At 34.2% G+C, this 20,493-nt stretch overlaps 1 long non-coding RNA gene across 3 annotated transcripts in view; it reads right to left on the bottom strand.

Moving 5' to 3' along the window:
* LOC311436287 overlaps positions 1-13,502 on the bottom strand; it is an 83,664-nt gene extending 70,162 nt beyond the window's left edge. The window contains exons 1-2 of one of the 3 annotated variants that reach the window (XR_014692721.1): positions 13,424-13,502; positions 11,873-11,950 (exon numbers count right to left, since the gene is read on the bottom strand). This is a non-coding gene — a long non-coding RNA (uncharacterized lncRNA). The other 2 variants (XR_014692722.1, XR_014692723.1) reach the window with 2 other exon arrangements.
* Positions 13,503-20,493: the final 6,991 nt, after the last annotated feature.

Genomic DNA, 20,493 nt, shown 5'->3' on the forward strand with positions numbered 1-20,493 from the left:
AGTCAGAAGGAACTAATACATCATCCAAATTATAAATTTATTTTGGTAACACCAACTTAGCGTAACGGTGAAAAAAAACTGATCTGTGTGTCCTAAAACATAAAAATCCCATCAGTTTCTTTGCTACAAATCTTTAGGTAGAACCTAAGATTAGGAAGTTTGGACTTCAAAGAAGGTACATTCAACTTGAGAAATCCAATTATGCTTAGACAGGAATTGATCTTGAATGCATTCAACAGTTTATATTCTAAGAGTTTACTGAAATTTAATAAATCCTATTATTAATGTAAATTAAATATAAGCAAGTTTTGATAGGACAAAATATCCATCCATAAAGACTGAAAAACAAACAGCTGCAGCTCATTCATATGACATAATACATTTGCTGACAGTCTTTATTTCCTGTTCTATGCTCACTTTTTAAATGTTGCAGACTGATTGTGCTTTATACTTAAAAAGAAATTTCAATTGTAACTAGGTGTGGTGTGCACATCTTTAATGCTTGTAAAAGTAAAAAGTTGAAACAGGAGTGGTGGAATAGTGTTCTATATAAAAAAGAAAGCTACAACATAACTAAAATGCACAGCATTTATGGGAAAGAGCAAAGGTTTTCTGGTATAAGAGCACGTCAATTCAAAACAAAATACTATAATTAGATTTAAAATACAGTAGGAAATCAGAACATTGATAAATATGAGTACTCATGTCTAACATAATTTTGAGGGATCTCAGAAAACAAGCTATTTCCTTTTTTTTGTTTTTCTTTCACTATTTAATAAACAAGATAAAAATAAAAAGTAGCTACTATAGTACTCATTTCAGTAAAATAGCAGCAAGGTAATACATCTCCCATAATGCCATGTTTTAGCATGGAATAATTGTTAGTAAATCAAAGAAAAACACAAGCAACCAGGTAGCATGCTCCAGGTTATGGTGATAGGAGTAAACTCACAATGGCCTGACTTTGACAAGGACCTACAACAAATTTGAAATGACACTCCAAAAGTGACATGCCAAAAATTACAGGAAGTGGGTTACTAGGAAGAGTTTCTCACTTGCCACTGATAGGTGCACATTTGAGACACTGGAAATACTTGTATGTTGTCTGACATTTCCCAGTCACTGGGAGTTCTTGTAGACTATCATTCTTATCCACAGAAAGATCTTGCTCAAGTTAAATATCAACAAGAAATTTTTCCAAGTAGTTTCCCAGTTATGGGTAGGATATCCAAAATACCACATTTGTATAAGTTACATAAGAGTTTGCAGTACTTACTGGAACTACAGATAAAAATTTAAGACAGACTAAGCTTAACTTTGTCTTCCTCACCTCCTTCCATCTATGAAGCAAGACTCAATATTCATGAGTAGGGTTCATGACTTGTATATTTCTGAAGCCAGAGTTCAGATTTTTTTCATGCATATGCAGAATAGGTATTTAAATAAGAAGCAAAAGGTGTTTATGCCCCAAATACATCTAAATAGGACTCGCACTGTTTTCTTATCCAGCATTTATTGTTTCAGTCTGTAGATGCTTAGTGTTTTATTTTGTTTTTAAATCAATATTCAGAATAACTATGTAATTCATGTTACACTATGCCACTGTTCCCCTTTCTTCAGGAGTTCTACCCTTTATTAATGTCAAAGTACTCTCCAATGAATGAGTTATTTATAAAGATCTCTGCAAACCAGTATAAGAAAACTAAGTATTAGGAGCATTTTACTTTAATTTTCTTGGCTCTGTGTGATTTTTAATTTTAACTAAATAATCACTATATTCAAATTAATGCTTCCACAATTAAGGGACATTGTGAAAAGAAGTCTCTGATGAGGTTTGCCATGAAATCAGTAATAAAGGGGACTTAGGCTAAGAGCAACACAGTCTACCTCTGTCAAAAAGAGCATCGTGCCTTTTATTGAAGGTTGTGCACAAGCACTGTTTTTCAGTGGCAAATTGCTCAGAACATAACTTTTTGTTTTCTTTTTCAAGGATAAGAAAACAAAATTGTTTACTCTTCCTATTTTCTTGGAAGAACCTCACCATTCTAACTGTTCCCTCACTTCATACTATGATGTAGATGAATCCCTTTTATTGAGAGTTGATAAATGATCACAGCAGCATAATCCATAACACACTCAACGAGAAAAGCAAGTGTCTGAGTGTAAGAAATACACCATATGTATTTTAATGGGCTATAAGCACAGAATTTCTCCGCTGCTAATCAAGCAGATACAAGTATTTGATCATATGTTGTTCAAGTGAGCCCTTCAGAGCAGACATTTTTCAGTTACTGGTATTTAAATTACTACCATATTCAAATGCTTCAATATCTCATTTGTTTAATACAGCCAAAATATATGACTCCTGCCTCTGATCTGTTGCAAACCTGTTCTCAGAATAAGAAACAGAGCCCTGATCCTTATCTTAAAAGGAAAACCAGATTATTGAATCCCAATATTGTTGAAAGCCAGCCCATGGCATTATTAATATTGTGAGGAAATCTGGTTTCATGTTTCTGATCAGCAACATGATCAAGCACAGAGGCATCTAAGACTTTGCAAGGCACAAAACGTGATGAACTGTCTAGAAAAACAAAATTCCATGTCTTTAGTTTTACAAAGTACTCTTCAGAGTTTAGGTGAAAGTACTTTCCTGGTTGTTACCCACATTTCTGGACCCCTTTCCTAAAGCTTTTCTGTACTTTCATTTTATGTGAAATACTGAATGATATATCAAATCCACTTGCCTGCATACCTTTTTTTTTTTTTGTCCTCTCCCACCACCCGCCTACCCTTTTTTATAAGGCCGTGTGCCCACCATTCTGGAAATTCTGACCATTACTTTCCAAATCCTTTCTTTTATAAAACATAGCAGTCTTCAGAAGTTACAGCTTTGCCCCAAAACTTTCCAGAAAATTTCCAATGATCAAGCATGATGGAACCTTGGTCAGCTTTGAGGCTGACATTTGCATATTTGCATATTCAGTAATGCTTTTTACACTGCTTCACAAGCTCAATCTAAACAACTTACATGCAATAATTACAGGTAAGTATTTACAAAAAAAAATGCACTTTACTATATGATCTGGTTCATTCAAAGCCACTAGGCTACTGTATCAGTATATATTTTTTAGAATTTCTGTAGCAGCATTACTTAGAATTCATGTTACAGCAACAACATACGTTTCTCATACAGTGCTCTAGGCAGTACTCTCCCACCTGGCATATTACAAATGTCTTGAAGTCCTAGGGTTCTAGAGTTCACGTTTAGCCACTTCATAAGTTAATTTAAATTAACTTTTCAGAAGTCTAGTCTTTCAATGCAAAAATGCTCAAAGCTAACATGGTTGTAGTGAACTCTGAATTCTACTGTAAATGTCATGTGTTTGGAGGAAATGAATTTGTCTCTGCTAAGTATTGAACAGGTGAGAAGGCTGTCTTCAGCTTTAATAAAAAAAATATTTGCACTTTCCCTTTAAAATTCCATATTGGGAATCACATTGCAATTCATATTGACATTTATTAATATTTTCCAACCTGTAAGATCAATAATTTAACAACTATATTTTGCTAATATAAGTGTTTTCCATAAAAACATCAAGAGCATTTAAATACATCTAAGATGACCTTCACACAATAGGCAGGCTTTACTGCAGACAATGTTTTATAGTCATTTATAGAACACTAAAAGTTGTCACCACCCTCTGTGAATTATTCATCATTTTTGCTTGTTAAGTGTGCAAGGTAAACACTTAAGAAGTCATTTAATTTATTATTTCAATGGAACTAAAAATCCTTCATCGTTCAGATTTCATTTTTCTTTTTAGATTCATTGGTCACAGTTAACAAGAATTTAAACGAATGAGATATCTGATAAGTAATACTGCATTTGCCAGGTTTCAAAGATTTGTTCTTCCACTGTTAATAATGACTATGCTGCTAAGATCCAGCTAGTTAGATCCACTGTGAATCAATACTGCACTTTACTGCTTTGTGCAAGTGTATTTAATCTGAGCAGTCGTACCAAAGGACAGAAGTTGTCTGCCATTTGAGATTAACTCAATGATAAAGTTAAGTTACATAATTATTTTAAAATAGTGACCTACAACTTTACACAAACTGCAGTTCATGAGAGAGTTTCAGGTGCCAGACTAAGTTATTGCGTACACTTTTTTCCTCTTTTTATATATCTATATATTTTTAAGTAACCTGCAACTGGAAAGCTTCTAGAAGAATATTCTATAGCCATCAATTTGTACAAAGGTGAATAAACTAGGCAAGTTATGCCAAGGAATTCTCCTTGTTTAATGCTCTATTTATGACATTGACCTATTTGTTTTAAAAGAAACTTGGTTCTCTACCTTGTCCGCTCTGCCAAACTGCAGTATCAATGCTACCTCTAATCAAAAAGTAGATTAGATTAGACCAAGAGAAGTTGCTTAATAGCCTAATCTACTGAGCCTAATACACAAATGAGCTCATTTAGAAATACCTGACGTTTAAGTTCCACTGCACCTATTGACTTCATTACCAAAGAAGGCTGATCATCACACAATCACTGTAATCAGAGATGCTTTCCCTTTCCACATTTCTAGTTCCCTTCAAGACCAACCTGATATATTCAAATCAAATGGGAATGTAAATAGTATTTGTTTGAAACATTTTTGGAGTATGAAACCTGCTAATCAGCAGGGAGCTCTCAAGAAATACATATCACAATACCCAAGACGTATGAAACTTCAGAGACTGCATTGTAGACTCTTGTAAGACAAAATCTAAGTCACAAGATTCTCTACACTTGCAGAGTTGGTCCTTATGACTTATAAAATACCTGGCCTTATCCTGTAGCAGATGCAAAAATCATGGAGGTTTTAAAAAATGAAATATGACAGACATCATGTATGAACAAATATTTAAAGGGACTGCTTCATTGCAATAAGCATAACTGAGTTTCATGTAGTGGTTGTTGTTATAGATTCCGTAATAAAATTTCTCTAGACAAATCTCAGACAACTCTGAAACAAGAAGGGAAAGAAATGGGGAGAAGAGGTGAGACTGTCAATTTAAAATTCCCTAATTTGAACCAATTATAAGAAACCATTAAATGGGGGGGGGATGTGGGGGGGGTGTGGGGGGGGAGGGAAGGGAAGCTCAAAAAAGCTCAGGAGTAAGGTCAGTCTTTTGATCCAGAAAGATATTATCTGTGGAAAAGTAGCAGAGGTAAGAAATTGGACATACTTACTGTCCTTATGCTGCATGTGTGGGTAGACACAATATCCCATACCCAGCTATATTTTCTTAAAGAGTCTTATCCTAAAAACAAACTGTATCTATTCCTTGTAAAAAAGCTTTTTCATTGCAACAGTCGCTACTTTTAGAATTGTTTGATGACTTGATTTCTGTACCTACTTGCAAGAATTAAGTTAAGTAAAAAGGCTGATTTTAGGGGTGACAGCCTGAAGGTCTGAAAATTGACTCCCTGCAAGTCAAAAGCATTTGATTCACTGAGTTGTGCCATGGAATTTGAATTTTGAATGGATTCACTAATGAAGATTATTTATTATATTACTTACCTATAAGAAGTTGTTACCTTCTCTCTTCCATCTTGAAGTCTTAGTGACATTTTTCACAGAGCATGATACTTGAAAGAGAAAAATTTCAAAGCCATCTTGATTTTTATTTATTTATTTATTTTGCCTAGACTAACAAAACCTCACAGCTAAAGAATGGTGTCTTTGTAGAAGTGGCTATATTGCAACTCTCATCCAAAAGGAAAATTCAAAATAAGTTTACTGTTCTTCAAAAATAGATTACCTGTACAATACTAGGATATGTAACACAAGATGTCTACATCAGTAATATAGGACCATTTTTCTTCCCCTCGACAATGATATTACAGTATGTATAGTCCTATGCTATAAATCTCACATGAACAGAAATTGTCCTCTGTCAACTTTCAAACCTGCACAGATTACCGAATACTTCCAATATATCTGGAGAGCCTAAGCAAGTCATTTTCAGTTATTAGTATTGCAAAAGACAACTTCTCAAACTAGTTATGTCCTCAGCTAAATCAAGCATGGGAAATTACCTAAAAAAGCTTTAGTGACCAAGTCCAGAAAGAAAAAACATGTTTTCAATTTAAAATAGAATCCTCTTCAGCTGAGAAATAAAGGTGTGTTTTTTTGGTTGTTATTTTTGCTTTTTTTTTTTTTTTTTTTTCCCCTTCCTCTTGTGTTTCCAGATCATGCTGAATTACCAGTTTGCTGACACCCAGAACTCAGTGCTGCCATTGCTTCTCACTAACGTGCTACTTTGGGCTGAATTACATGAACGAGTACTATTATTCTAATGTACTCTGTTGCCAAAAGAATTTGTCCAGTTTCCAAAACAAGGGAGGTCATTTCGAGGGGTTTATTTTTTGTTAAAGTACCTGCTGCAAAAATCAAATTAAATTATTTTTAAAGTTTTTTTTTCCTGTAACTAAATATCTGAAGATGGATTATCTTATTTGACTGAAAATTGTGCAACTTACAATTTAAAAAAGCATCCTTAAACATCCAAAACCCACCCCACTTCTTCCCCTGTAATTTATGTTTGTCTCTCCCACTGTTGATACAAGCATTTTAGCCCACTTACTCCAGACCTATTCCAGTAGTGTCACACTATTAATATATTAGTAGTATATTGTGACTCAGAATGCTCAGTATTTCAGTATTTTGCAGAGCTGTGGTCTGAAAGAACTAAGTAGCTAGGCAGAACTTTTTTTTCCTATGACAGAATAGAACACTATACACTGTATTTATCCTTCCTCTATCTTGCTGCCTCTGAAGTAACAAAATCAGAACCCTGATCAACCGTTTTTGACAGAACATGGACCATCATTCACACTTCCTTCTTTGTTTCTCCCTTTGTTCATCAAAAACCAGCAAAAAGGCATCTATAAGCACACACACATAGGCAGCACATAGGCAGCTTTGTTGGCCAGAATGTTATTCCCTTTGGCCAACAACTAATCAATTGACTTAAATGGTTGCCACAGAGTTATGTCACTAAAAAGAAAGATAGTAACAGTTCTAATTACATGGGGAACATGCCAAGAAACCTTTGTAGCCACAGATACCTTCCTTTTGTCTTGATTGAGGACTTTCCCTGATTTATTCTAAAGGCAAAACCAGTATGCTAGGAAAAATGCTGACATTAAGAATTAATAAGGGTCAAAGAGAAATGAAATGGTGATTGAAGCTTAGCAAACAGTTCATGCACCAGATTCAGCCACATTTTAAGTGTCCATGATTTTCTAATATATTCTTATTCAATGATAATATTATTTAAATTTTTCAGTGTTAAGAATGACCACTGCTTAGAAATTCACACAATGCAGTTTATTGCAAATGGTCAGATAAGCTTCAAAATGTTTCTCAAGTGTTCTCAAATCAAATTAGGGCATAAGCATTCCCAGTCCTAAATACATGTGAGTGATCTGCATTAATGTCACTCACACACAACCTTGAACCGCCCTCCCCCCTCCCCCCTGAAAGCTAGTGAAGTATAACTTGGGGACAAAAAAATAGATTGGTAGACAAAACAGGTAAAGGACAAATTCATGCTGATGCTTGGAAACAATGATTTTATGCTGTTCTCCTAAAAGCAATGATGTGTATTGCTGGGAACTCATTGACCAAATTTGCACTCTCGACCTGATTTTGGGCAAAACCTCTATATTCAACATTAGCAAGTCAGACAAGTAGAGACAGACCAAGAAACACAGAAAATAGCTAACATACCCTCACATGAAAATATTTGCTGTTTTCTCTTTCTGTTTCTCAGAACAGATTGCTTGTTACACCACTGAGAAATTCACATATATCTAATTTACTCAAAAAATATCTCTCTAACATAAAATACTTCCAGAAAAAATGGTGACTTGGCATGGCATAGCATCATATGTTTTATAGGAAACATTGAAATCGGTTCTTCCATTCATTTGCAAAGCAAGTGAGGGCTGCACAGCAGGTGAATCCCTACAATCAAACACACTTCTGGAAAATGGTGTAGTTTGTGACTGAGCAGACTGAGGAAAACAAAGCCAACAGACTCTACACCAAGGCATTTTGCTTAGTGCTATCACATTCAAGGTGTTTCACTTATTAGCCTTATGTGAAAAAGGTTTTCATTAACCATTTTGTTGAGCTGTCTTCCTGACACTTGCTTTGTTATGCCCTCTATTCCTTAGAGCTCTATCTCAATAACCCTGAAGCCTTGAGACCTGCACCTAATCCCAGACTGCACACATGGGAGCTGCAAAAAGACTATTTTAGCAAGAACAGCTGTCATTGACTCACTAAATTTAAGATCTTGTGATTTTTTTTTTCCTCCCTATGTTTCAGAGGATTTACAGAAAGATATTAAAAAAGACAACTCTACCTATGCGTTTAGCAATGTCAAAAGACAGCAGGTGGGTAGTCATTTTGATAAATATGTAATTAATCAGATGGAGGAGTTAATGAGTTCAAGGAACAGAGTACTTGAAAGCTGCTGCACTTCATACAATGCATAAGAAACTGAAAGAAAGCCCATGGATGTTCAAACTGATACATCTGTATGAAGTTCCATGTTACTTATCTTTTACCTCTAATATCATGAAGTCAGACAGCAAATATAATTTTAATTTATTGCAACTCTTATTGTCATTTAGGTAATATATTCAAATTCTTGCTGAGAAGCTTAAAATTATCAAAGCTGGGAGGACATTTACAGAAGATTTATAATTATCTTTTTAGTTATGAAGAATTGTTTTAGAGAAAGCTAGGGTCTGTTTTAAAGAATTTGTGAACTGCTAAAATAAAAGAAGCAATTCAGTCTGACTATCTTAAACTTGAGGTGTCATGATTTATCTAGCAGTTCCTGCCTCTTACCTTCCCTTTTTTCACTCTCTTTTAAATACAAGAAACTTTGATAAAGACATGCACTGTGAGAGTGATGACCCACAGGAACATTGCTATTGCATCCCTACTTTCCTATTATGCCAATTAAAAAAAAAAAAAAAAAAAAAAGCCACTACTTATCTTTAGTCAATTTTGAACATGGATACATGGAACATGGATCTACAGTAAACCTGTAGATATTTTATGTACATCGAAATCAAGCCACTTAATTTTTACACTGCTAATAGTGTAAAAAAGATTTGATTACAGATTCGATTTTTTTCCATGTCATACACAGACTTCAGAAACATGAAAGCTCTGAAATTTAAAAACATGCACTTATTTCAAAAAGAGTAACAACAAAAATCAAAAAATGAAATTTCATTTCATGCCTGAAGTTCTTCTAACACCCAAAGCCATGAATCTCTGAAATGTCAATCATCTGAGAAACCTGCCATAAGTTTTTAACAAAAAAGACCATCATTTGAGTGAAACTCATTGATTTAGTGTCTGATTTCAGGAGGCCCTCCACATAAATCATAACCTCAAAAGATGAATTCAGTAGATATTTTGTAATTTACAACATTTGTTGTTGTATTATTAGATGAAGTGAATCTACCTTGCTTAAAGTTTTCTAAAACATTAAAATTCAGTGTTCATACCAGAACTTTTTCCTTATACAGGCAGACAAATGAGAGACTATGCTTTATGGTACTGGTCAGTGTCACTATGTCTTCAATTCCAAATTGCTTTTTTGTTACCTTAAGTTTTAAATAAGAAGAGCTAGGACATCACTAACTATAAGAAAGCAGCTACCAGGGTGTTGCTCCTTAATCTGATAAGAAGTGGTCTAATTGCTAGAATATTCCATAATGAAGACATCAGCATTTAAAGTAAGGTTTTAAGCCTTTCTCCATGTAATGCTATGCACATCTAAATAAAATAAAAAAGTAAATCAACAAAAACCTAACCACACAAACGACTTCTCATTTTACCTAACCTGCACCTGGGGCTGAGAGCCATTCAGCCTACAATCTGTCTTCATTGTCTGCAACCTACATTGGACATACAAAGAACAATTAACTACCTTCTCTTTTGCGTTATGCCAAATTGTTTGGATATTCATTCAAGTAGATCATATTTCTCTATTATCAAATAAATAACTATCATCAACCATTGACCTATTTTGTCCTTCAGTCACTGTCTTAAACTAATCAGATACACATTATTAATGAAAAAGAAACATACAAATATAAAAGAGTTATAGTTTTCTTATGTTCTGTCTAAAAAAATAACGTAGCTACAGCTATTTTTTTTAATATTTATTACCACCTGCACGCCCAATTTATTGTGGCAAATCTACAATAAACTAGGCAGCAATGTAAAAATAGATACTTGACCTGTTCTGTCAGAGTAACTTTCCTAACTTAATGAAAAAAGAGGCCCAAAAATTTGAGTTTTGCTATCATCACGTGCAATGCAAAAGGAAATTTTATTCCTGTTCTTTTAAGTATTTGAAGTGTACCTATGCCTTTTCTGAGTACTATTTACACCAGCTACAGCCATATGCAAAACCCAACAAAAACAATAATCCATATGAAGGCTCTCTCAAGGGATGGACTTAAGTTCTTCTTTCCTCCATGAAATTACAACTACTTAAGCCTCATCTTTAGCTGTGCTTCCCATATTCATAGAACAGAACATTACTCAGAACAGTAATTGGTTATAAAGGTCAACCATTCAAACGAAGCAGTCTTAATGTGTTAGCATATCTCTCCTCATGCGTGTGCATGGTCGTGAAACCACCACATCTCCCAGTCATCTCACCAAGAACTAGACACAGTTCCACAGTGTTTTTAGAAGATAGAAACACAGAAGAGGATTCAATTGTCAATCTCTGAAGAAGCACACACTCTTCAGATAGTGACTATAAGGATTCTTCTAGCAATAACACTAGTACAACTGTACTAAATACTGTACTACTAAATGTCATGTACATGCAAATTTAGCAACAGCTCTTCACTGCTTCTATTTAATGATGTAAAATTCCCCCCTCCCTTTTTTTTTTTTTTTTAAACCGTAGTGTTATGCTATGATGAGTGCATGTTTCCTTATGTAAAATGAGAAGATACTGACAAATCCAGATGTCAGGTTACTCTCTCTGTATCAGAGTAAATATTGGTTTCCATGGCACCACTATGTGCTGGGAGTGCTCTCTAGCTTTAAATACTCAAGGGATTTTATAAACCATCTTCAGCGTCAAGGGAAGATTGCTACTAACATTTCATTATCATTAAAAAAAAAAAAAAAAAAATTGATAACCAATAACAATCAAAGTATTAGAAATAAGTTGTGATCTTTGTTTAATTGAAATAGCTTTGAAAGTCACCACTTTACCTTAATTAATCTTCCTATTTTAATCAGACTAACATGCAAAAAGTCTTACTCGAGAAAGGAGAAAGATATGTAGACCCTCCTGAGGAGATTAGAAAGAATATATTTCTTTTAAATCCATGTTAAGTGTCATCAACACAGTGCAAAGCATACTTTCAGAACTCCTTGGGGAATATTGACATCCCTCCAGCTGTAAATAATATCACAATTTTGAGTTGAATACTGAAAGTTAGTAAGTCTGTACATATTAAAAAGTGGAAAAAAAATCACAGAGTCAATATGTCATTAATTCACTTGTTTGATTCTAAACATACTCCTCTTCCAGACAATTTAGAACATTCATCTTTCCACAGACACTCTCTCTGCACCACAAAAAATTGAGTGTTACAGTTATTACATCAATCTAAGCACCTGAGTTTGCAAGCTTTGTGTTCATCATTCAAAGGCCAGGCTTAAGCTCTCTGTTTAAGTCAGTAATATGAAAATGTAGTTTACAGTTCATTAGATACAGCCAATGATGCCCTTCCAAGCAAGGACAGAAACAGACTTACCTTGAATCCAGGCAGTACTGCAAGAAGTATGGTATTCCCGTCCTTTACTTGAAATTTCATCATAAGTCCAGTAACACACTGCAAAGATGAAAGATGTGAACAATATTAATGTTATATGTTGGATTAAAGGAAATTATACAAAATTTTATACAAATGTCTTAAAGATATATCAAATGCTACCAAATTCAGCCAAGGTCAAAAGTCTAATTCCTTATGGAAGCAAAGCAGAACTAATCCTCTAAGTGATTCAATAGATTTCCTGTCTTCTTTGGTGGTGGTCTCCAGCACAATAAGTCTCCAAAACCTTCAATTTAAGCAGAACAACAGGCAATTTTATTTAAGAAAGCAGGTAACAAAAACAAAACAGAACAAAACCCACAAACATTCCAATTCTAGTAAGTGTAGGAATAGAGGAATAATTTTCCTCCATTTATACTGTTCAGTATATTTATGTATTACTGCATTGTTAAGCTGTATTATTATTAGCTCAGAAAAATCTATATTACCAAAACATTGCAAGAGAACTATTTTGACTATTCTACTATTTTACACTCATATGTATCACTTTTTAAGTTCCTAATGCTTCAATTCCAACTCTCAAATTTTTGCAGATCCCAAATGTGCATCTGCATACCTCATTTATCTGCAGTGATTCAAAAAAGCATTTATTTATCCAAAAATTCTTCTCGTACATGTGTATACACAACCAAAAGACAACATAGTTCCATTTTCCAATTAGACCTCCCAGGAATAAAGACCCTGTTAGCAAGCACCCATCATAAAAGATGAGCGTAAGGAAGAGTTGTGCATCGGCTCTTTCCTAAAGGAAAGAAATTTTCTGGAAAGTTCTGTTTGCTGCCTTTCTCTTTATTTTCTAAACACTACTTTAGCTAAACTTCTAAACTCTACTTTAGCTAAAGCTTCACCTTTCAAGAGGCCTAGGAGAGCCTGAAAGAGAAAAAAATATATATAATAAAAATATTTTAAAAAATAACCACCCTGAAAAGCTATAGAAGTACCCATTATTCCTGTAGAACTCCAAGTTATTTGGAACCATTAATCTATCCACAAAACACATTCAAAGCTATAAACACTTCTGTTCTTTGCCATTAATATTAGGGAACAATTGCATGGCCACATACTTGTGACATTTTAGATACATACACCTCAAAATATTAGTATGAAAGGAAGCAGATTGACACACAAGTTCTGTCTCATAATATGCTTATAAACTAGAAAGACACAAATATGTACACACACACAGATACGTAGAAGTTGAAAAGTAAAATAACAGGAAAAAAAAAAACTCACCCTCCACTTACACAGATAAAGAGTTTTTTCCTCTATCATCCTAACTTTTTAAATGTTTTTATTAACACCCCAGTATTTTTTTTTTTTTCCAAAATGTTTATTCTTTGTGATCCAACCTATTCTTTAGTATCGTCAGTAATTCTACTGATTTCTCAGACCCACCTTATGGTACTTTTTCTGTAACTTAGAACTCCTTTGCTATTACCAGCAATTTATTTTAAACCAAACAAACATACGTACCATCTTTCTCACTGATTCACCTTCCACAAAGGCATTTAAAGATCTACTTAAATTAGCTGCCTGGCCTGCTAGTTGTCCCGTCAAACTGGCCTTGGGAACTCAAAGCACCTGTGCTGGATATACTGAGAGGAGGGTAGAAACAACAGATTGACCTTAGGCCCTACACTTGAAGTCTTTCAGACAGTGAATTTCAGTATGCCATCTTTCCTTCTCTCAGTAAAAATAATTCCCATTATTACTCTACAGACAAAATGAGCACTGCAGCTACTGCTCCTTTTTGGTTTTGTCCCACTCAGACTTCACTCTTCCCATGCAAGATATGCTATGTCATCCTCATGTCACCCCTCATATAACCTCATAGGGACCGTATGTAATCACAGTCCTCTCTACTATCATATTAAGAACATCTCTGCCTACCTTCATGCTCTGTGGCCTCTCTGTTCCGCTGTGGCCTCCTTTGCCTCAAAGAGGTTTTTACATAATTCATTTATATTTCTTATTCATTTTTCCTTACACTTTTTTTTTTTTTTTTTCCCCCCCATCAAGATTCCCTTTTTCTGTTTTGAGAAAACAGGTAAAACAGTTTAAACTCTATATGGAGTACAGGCAGAAAGGAATTTCAGGTGCTTGCCCTACAGGCAAAAACTGAGGATGAATAGGTGGTACCTCATAGCTCTGATTGAACCAGCAGTGAAGCATGAACTCATAGACACAGTCCACCTTGCTTCTGCCTCCCTCCCTGCATGGAGCAGCCCTGCTGCCACATTGCTGAGAAAAACTGTTCAGCATCCCAGCTTAAACTAATTTCTCAGATGGCTCAGGTGTTCAAGCAGGCTGTGCAGACTTCAATTCAGCATATAGTAGGGCTCCACTTAATTGTAAAATGCTAACAAAAGAGTTTGATATGAGAAAAATGGAAATAAACATATAATTACTCTGAACTGGACACGTGTGATGATTTTATCCTGACAAAAGAACATATTTTGTAAAACTGACAGATTTTAATGTTACTTTCAATAAATAAACTTTTCAGTGAGAATGTTTTTATTACTTCAAAAAGAGTTACTTTTACTTTTAGAGGATTTTCTTTGTGGGCTTCTGCTTAGGAAAAAAAATATATATATTTTAAATCTCTTTCTTAACTAAAAAGCACTACAATATTTATCTAAATAATTAAAACTTTTAAAACATTAATTAAATATTGTATACTAACTGTAACACTACAGGAATAAACAACATTATTTGTGGAATATAGTATTGTTTTCAGACTTCCTATATAAGATTTAAATTAATTTACATTTGCATTAGGTTTTGCCAAGAATCTTTTTTTGTAACCTCTTTTGGACTTATAATCACATACACTTGCCCTGCCACAAATTACCTAAAATATTTGTATATTACTTAATTATGTAATGAATCAAATTCTGATCCTTAACATCAAGATGTAGGACAGCTTATAAATCCAGCTGAAATAGCAGTTGAGCACTATATTGTGATACTGCTGGATTCCATATGGCCCACTTAGTCTCCTTATGCAAAAATTTCTCTGGTTTGCAAGATGACTCTTCTTTGTCTGATTGGAGAAATAGAATATGCAAAAGCTTGATTTTTCCCCATTTGGTCCTTGACTAATAATAAAATAAAATTTATAATTAATTTTGTCTTAGTATATAAGTGACATCTTTCCAAATTTATCATTTAAAACAAATATGAGTTAAACACTTGTATCGCAGAATTTTAATTGGGAATAAGCAGTAGGCTTTAAAAATCTCTGCAGGGCAGGAGAGGGAATTGTGAATCAACACACTTCCACAGAAGAAGACAGGACAGTTAACTTACAAACATGAACTTAGTTCTCCTTTTTATCTCCTTACTTGGTTCACAATGGAAAACAAGGTCTGCCACTTTACTGCTGAGTGCTAATAGGTTATGAGGTATTCTATGTGAGCTCTGTATTGCATAAAGTATTTTACTAAGTGAGTATAAAAAAGAGTCCAGGGTTTCACCTCTCACATAAGTGCCCTAAAAAATAGGCAAAGCAATTTTCACTGGCTGAATGAATATTTAAGTAAAGCAGTTTCTGCAGGAGAGACAAAGAAACACACTAATACTCTGCATACTAAAACAAGGCAGTATTATGGAAGGGTAAAGGTCTTGATTCCAATTTGTCCTCCAATGAAACAGAAAGAAGATTTGAAACTCTCTCTCCCCATAAGCTCTGGTTTTGGAACTAGTAAATAATATAAAAATCACCAGAGCCCGAATATTTCCAAGGAGACAGGAACCATAAAGACTTTTTTCTATCTTGGCAATGTTCTCTTTTCAAGATTTCAGTATCTAGCTGGGAGCATCTGTGAAAGTCCTTGAACAATGTATACAGTTTCAGTGTCTGTGAGAAGATGTGTCTGACAGCAGGCTCTACCAAGTACAGTCCTTATATTTTTATGCCTCTTTCCCTTGTCTTCTGATTCATTCAAAATACTTCCTTTTTTATTTTTTGTTTCCTTTTTTTTTTTTTTCCCTTCTTTCTCATTCCCCAGGGGACACTGTTTATTTTATTTTCCTTTTATGAGAAAAGACCCTGTTGCTATATAAAACGAAGTCAATAACAATACCATGTTTAAGCATTCCATTGTTTAAAGTAAGGAGAAACTACATTTACACAAACTTCCTTTACTAAACCCCTATGAGCTCAAAGATACACCATGATGAGTCTCACACAAATAGAAAAAACTATTAAGCAGGATATTTTTCAAGTCATAGTTAGTGTTTTGCTATTGTGGCTTATGAGAAAGTATGTAAACGTAAGTCCAAAAGGAACCCAAACCAACTAGCCCCAGTGGACCAAACAGAATTTAATAGAGGTTAGTATACAAAATTACTTAGATTTGGAGTTGTTCACTGGGCAAAATGAAGAAAGAAGAAGCAATTTTTCTTTCCTTTTCTATCATAAAGATATGTCCAGAAAAATATCACATGCCATTTTTTATTCCTATTATACTTGGTTATTTGCAAGAAGCTTTTAGGCATGGTTATTTTCATAGCAGCTTCTCTACAGAATATCAGGAAATTGAGTTGGGTGTTACTTCTTGTGGACTTTTCAGAAAGAAATTTGAAGCAAAACCTTATACATCACGTTAGTAAGAAAAGGCAAAAACAAAAGGAAAAAATAAACAGACTGAAAAAGAATTAATGAAAATTATTCAGTGCGGAAAAATGGAATTACATAAATTAAACCCTAATATTCAACTAATAGCATCATTGTTGACTTGATCAATAGCAATATGATAACTTTGCATTCTGGTTGAGACAAACTGAAACAAAAGTCGGCTTCTGAGATACAGATGTGCACAGATTAACAAGTAATATTTTACTCCAAAGAAAGTTCACAGAGGCTACCCATATTTATTTATGACCTCTCCACTGATATTTCTTACCCTTACTAGAACAAGAAAAACAAAACAAAACTAACAAAAAAAAAAAAACATTACAAGTATTGAAAATAATGTTTTATCTGTGAGAAGGATGATGCACAGGTGCCTGTTTAACCATTGGAAATGGATCCTGTGGCCATCAGCATCTTCCTGACATTGCTCCATGTTTCATCTTTACCTGTCAGTTAAACTCTGGAGGGGAGGAAGATAATTCAGTCTCCACACACCTTGCAAGTTGCTCTTTTTCTTGAGAAAACAAGTAAATGTCAACCTGTGCCAACTGTAATGCTAGTTCTTGCAATCCAGATACTAATCCTGTAGTAACAGGACTGGGACCATTAACTTTTTAGAAAGAATCCAGCAGTCCTTTAGTGTTCACAGTTTCGTGAGCAAGGTCCTATTTTTGCTCATTTTCCACAGCAAAGACTGATATATTCAAGTAAGTCTATAACACTTAGGAAGCATAAAACAATTAGGAAGCAGTATCACCTTATAAATTAAATGAAATCTGGATAATTGAGAGCCACCACTGTATACTCTAATTTGTTCAAGAACCAACAAAAAGAAATTAAGTGATTTTTATTTTATCTTACACACCACAAACACACCAGAAGATGTGCACTGCAACTTGATGATGAGTGAAGTCTGAATTGTAATACTTGTCTTCAAATATAATACGTGACACAGGTACAGAGGCAAAGTGTGTAGTGGAAAGAGATAGCTTTTACCTGAGTCCATATGCAGTTAATTTTCTAAGTAGTTATACATAGTTTTAGAACCAACAGACTTGCAAGTAAGTAATAAGTAGTGATTATTTTTAGATAATTTAAAACTTGACTGAATAAGAAAAAAGATTTGAGAAAAAGTATGAATAGTTTTTGGAGAAAATCATGTAGATTGGTGAAAGAAACAAGCCATGTTTCAAGAAATAAAAAATAAAAACAATTATAAGTTACCAGAGAATTATAGAAACTTCTCCATTAAAGTTTCTACACATCCTATTCACTCCAGTTTCAATGAGTTAAGAGAAAAAGCTCTTCCCCCCCAAAATGCTGAGAAAATTCATCCATCTAATAGCTCAACAATTAATTTGGAGAATACTTGATGTATGAATATTTTTCCCTCACATTTGTGTACTTTATTCAGATTAGTGAAATAAAAATTATGTACTTGAATTAAACATTGCCATCTCTGGTCTACTGGCTTTGGAGGCCCTCCACTATAAATGTAGGAGCCATATGGACATGTTCTCAAATCTGCTGCTGATGTAAGTGGGCACAACTCCACTTTTATTTAATGAAATCATGCCAAATTACTTCAACACTGATTCTGGCCCCTGGTGTCTCAGTTGGAAATAGCCCTAATTCTTAATGCTCTATATACCAATGGCAAGTCTCCAATTTTTCTTGCTTTAGAGAGAGGCAAAAACTGGTATGGTTTTATTGTATTGATATTGATATTCTCTAGGTCTAACAGTGAACAGCCTTTTAAATAAACTCCATCTATTTTTCCATTTGTGAATTGACTGAAAATAAGCTGAGGTTGTCCACAGATAAATTATTGATCCAAAAACGCAGCTGTGCGTATGTTTTAAAGCAAACAAAAAGGTCAGGTAATGTTTTAAGGGTTGAAACTGTTCAGTGAAAAGTTTACTGGATTTTTTTAGAAAAAAAAGTATGCCTTGCAGAAAGTTGCAAAAACTTGCTTCTATTAGAAATATACAACATCATTATACATGTCGTAGAATCTTTAGTGTACTTGTATTGTTATTTGGTTACAAAGAATAAATTTCTTCCTTAAAGTCTCCATTTCTCCTAAGTTCTGGACTTAAGTGGACTTACAACACTTAAATGTTATGTTTTTACCCCACCACAGTCAGTAGCTGCTGTTAGACTGATTTAATTAATAATGACAAGGAGTGAAACATGACTGAAACATTCTGAAATAAAACCAAAAAAATCTCCCCCCCCCCCCCCCCCCAGAATGAAAATAATGTCAACCAAAAAGAATATGTTGAAGGTTCATGGATTGAGAAATAGAATTTCAAAACTGAATCTTAGGTTCCACACTTACTAACTGCAATTGAAATCTCAGATTTCTTTAGAAAATTCACATGAAAAGTCTATCCTCTTTGAGCTTGATGTACCGTAAAACTAAAACTCTGAATAAATCTACACTGAAAACATCATATTTGTACTGATTCAATGTGAAGCCTCACAGAAATATAGAAGTTAGATAACTTCTATAATACAAGTTGGTCCTGGGAACAGATCCCATATTCATTTGAAATGTTTGAGCTTTCAATCAAATTTTGCAGAAGCAGTGAGTTCCAAAATTAAGATAAAAAATAAAATAAAATCAGGCATGTCTTGCTGAAAGGCTTCACAAATGTCTGGAGATGTTTCAGTGTTTCATATAGTACTTGCTTGCTATGAAGTGTTTATATCAGGGCTCTAGATATTTAGATTCTGACTAACTGATTAAAAATGGCAACAGACTATGATAGACTAATTAAGTTTGGCACGTGTCATCTGCATAACATAAGTAAAACATATTTTGTCTATCAAGCTGAAAATAATTGAATGATACAACAGGATCTTATGAAGAAGCCACCTCATCTACATTCTTTTCCTTCCCCGCCCCCCTTTGAGCTCTTCCATTCCTCATTTCTAATACTTCTAATGAAACTTCTGCCATCTTTTGCTGTATCCTGATATCTAAGGATACAACACAAGATTTTGAGACCTTCATTACACTTTATACTTCACTGCATTTGTCTCCCATTCCATTTCAATGCAATTCTTTATCATCCTCCATATCAGATTCAAACTGTATCAGAGCTTTGAACAACAATGAAAAGGTGGTAACGGAGTAGCCATAAGCATCCCAAGTTAAAAAGCTAGGGAAAAAAAAAATCCATAATATAATGGTGAAACAATTTCTACAAGTGAGATAGAGTTAAATAAATAGAGCAAACCTTCCCCAATTGGGTTAAATTGCTGATATTAAACAGTTACACACTTAAATTCAGTAACAGAAAAAATAAAAAGGGGAAAAGGGGGAAGGGAAAGAAGAAAAGGTAGAATTCATGAAGTAATTGCCTACACCAAGAAAAACAAACAAACACCATAAAAGGGAAAACCTTCTCCCTTGGCAAACAATGTTATAATTTTGCATTATATATACTTATATACACATATATGTATATATGATTTGCACTAAAATAACAGGGAACATCTAAATAATGAGATCTGACCACGGGACTCCTCAACGTGGCAGTTAAATACATCATAGTAATGTGACCCAGTCTCTGCAACATCTTTGCACTAATGACCTTTTATGACAGAGTTTCTCTTCCAGTTAGATTTCAGGTTGCACAAGCTATCTGAGTATTTTTGCACACGAGAGATGTGAAGATTAAAAATCAGGGCAGGACTGTTCTGATGTCAAAGGGCTCCAACTGTAATAAAATCACCAAGCAAAAGGAGTCAAGTGAGATATATCCAGATGGTGAAAAATGATCTTAAAAAGTGAAGCAGAAATAATCATTTGAAAACAATAAGCCATTCAGTATGTTTTCAGCTGTGGAGACTGGGACTCCTCTCCAGCATGATAAATTACACCAAAAATCCTACA

The sequence above is a fragment of the Aythya ferina genome (assembly GCF_964211825.1).
Source record: "Aythya ferina genome assembly, chromosome: 4".
NCBI classification, from domain to species: Eukaryota; Metazoa; Chordata; class Aves; order Anseriformes; family Anatidae; genus Aythya; species Aythya ferina.